The 2,500-nt window shown below is 45.2% G+C and overlaps 1 protein-coding gene and 1 long non-coding RNA gene across 4 annotated transcripts in view; both read left to right on the forward strand.

Moving 5' to 3' along the window:
* The window catches only part of LOC125028562 (protein held out wings-like), a 132,064-nt gene that overhangs the window by 53,161 nt on the left and 76,403 nt on the right, over positions 1 to 2,500 (forward strand). The window lies entirely within an intron of this gene.
* Positions 1 to 2,500, forward strand: part of LOC125028563 — a 24,506-nt gene that overhangs the window by 20,691 nt on the left and 1,315 nt on the right. The gene's annotated exons all lie outside the window — the stretch shown is intronic.

A 2,500-nucleotide genomic window follows, 5' to 3' on the forward strand; every position in this document is an offset into this window, starting at 1 on the left:
CGGGAATGTTCTGCTCCGCGGCCAGTCGGGGATGAGTGCATTAGCGTGGCGAGTGTGGCACCGGCGGCGGGCGTGACAGTAATGCCCTTTCATGTCGTCTTCTGATGGGGGATGCCTGACGGGAGGAAGGGGGGAGGGGGAAGGGGGGCTAGCGATGATTGCTGGCCGTTTTCACGAATCGTTTCTGTTATTTACTGGCGTCGGTAGATTTTGCATTTCTTGTCGCGAACATATTTTCTCCATCTGTCTCTTTATATCTCTCTCTCTCTCCATTTCTCTCTCTCCCTTTCCCTCTATACCTCTGTGCCTCTTCCTCTCTCCCTCCCCCTCCCTCCCCTCGTTCCCTCCCTCCCTCCCACTTCTTCCTTCCCTCCCATTCCTTCCCTCCCTCCCTCCCTCCCACTTCTTCCTTCCCTCCCATTCCTTCCCTCCCTCCCTCCCTCCCACTTCTTCCTTCCCTCCCATTCCTTCCCTCCCTCCCATTCCTTCCCTCCCTCCCTCCCTCCCACTCCTTCCCCTTCTTCCCCCTCTTTCACCTCTTCCCCCCTCTTCCCCCTCTTCCCCCTCTTCCCCCTCTTCCCCCTCTCTCTCCCAAAGCGATGGTGGCGTTATATACGTTAGAGGATATAAGGGGAAGGTGTTTTTGCAACGGCGGCGCAGCGGTGGCGGTTGCGTTGTCAGTCGTCCGTCAGAGGTGTGGCGCTAATGGGTGCCTGCGCCGTGCCAGCCGCCACATCTGCCTCTCTACGCCATATTTAGTGGGGATTCCTCGGCGGCGCACTTTTGTTACATTCGCCGGAGCTCTTGAACACTAAGGGCTGTCGTTCTATCGGGCGTGGAATTCATTCTCTTGTGTGTGTGTGTGTGGGGGGGGGGGAGGATAAAAGAGGGAGAAGGGGGGAAAACAAAAAAATCCGCGATGGATAACGTGCTCACAGTGAAACGCTTGTGCACGAGACGTTCTGTGACTGGAGATCCTGGAGGGGGAGGCGCTGGGACCGCCCCCTCTCGCTGCCGCCCGCGCTCGCTCCTCGGCTATAAATAACGCGTCATAAGAAAATGTACTTGATGGTTATGAGGTTATATTGCCGTGTTAGAGAGAGAGAGAGAGAGAGAGAGAGAGAAAGAGAAAGAGAAAGAGAAAGAGAAAGAGAAAGAGAAAGAGAGAGAGAGAGAGAGAGAGAGAGAGAGAGAGAGAGAGAGAGAGAGAGAGAGAGAGAGAGAGAGAGAGAGAGAGAGAGAGAGAGAGAGAGAGAGAAGGAAAGAAAAAGAAAGGGGGAGAGGGAGGGAGAGAGAGAGAGGGAGGAAGGGAGGGAACTATGATGGAGGGTGTCATAAACATCATCATACCACTGATAATTTATATCATGTTTTATAGCACTTATGACATATATAGGTGTTATTGCATCGTTTTCGCGTATCTTTTTAAAGAGAGATATGTATATGTGTATATGTATATATATATGTATATATATATGTATATAAATATATGAATCGATCTATCTATCTCTCTATCTCTCTGACGGGTTCTATGTATCTATCTATATATGTGTATATATATAAGTATATATATAAATATAGATAAATGAATATATATATAAATATATATAAATGTATATATATATATATATATATATGATATAAATATGTATAATATATATGTGTGTATATATATTTATGTATTTATTTATTCACATATATATATATATTCAAATATATTTCTATACATATGTATATTTATATATATTTATATATATTTATATATATTCATATATAAATATATGTGTGCGTGCGTGCGTGCGTGCGTGCGTGCGTGCGTGCGTGCGTGCGTGCGTGCGTGCGTGTGTGTGTGTGTGTGTGTGTGTGTGTGTGTGTGTGTGTGTGTGTGTGTGTGTGTGTGTGTGTGTGTGTGTGTGTGTGTAAATTTACACACACACACACACACACACACACACACACACACACACACACACACACACACACACACATAAAGTATATGTGTATAGGTATGTATGTGTGTATTTGAGTTCCATTCATTGGGCAGTTCTCATAGTGCTCATGAGTATTTATTCAGCCAGATGCTTATACATCTTCCCCACACTTTTTTTTCCGGTCCTTGTAAATTGTACTGTAAATAAACTCTTCGACTGGAGAGGTTACATTAAATCCCAGACGTACACTTAATTTTGCGTTTTTTTGGGAACATTTAAGCTTTTTTTTTTTGTTTTGTTTTGTTTTGTTTTTTATTACGGGCATTAGTCTGATTTGTGTGCTTACCCGTTTTTCGAGAAAAGTATTGATATTATCCCTTTTCTTCGTCTTTTTTTGTCCGTCTCCTGGGTGCCCAGGAGTACTAAAGGGCACTTTTTCTCAGGCGGGAGCTTTTAACGCCGCCATTAATATTCGTGTCAGGCCCGTGAAGATCTCAGCAGCAGGTCGGTAGGCCGTGATGGATAGTCCGTCGAGCAGGGCGCCCTAACCCTTTTTTTCCTTTTTTTCT

This window comes from Penaeus chinensis, chromosome 9 (assembly GCF_019202785.1).
Source record: "Penaeus chinensis breed Huanghai No. 1 chromosome 9, ASM1920278v2, whole genome shotgun sequence".
NCBI classification, from domain to species: Eukaryota; Metazoa; Arthropoda; class Malacostraca; order Decapoda; family Penaeidae; genus Penaeus; species Penaeus chinensis.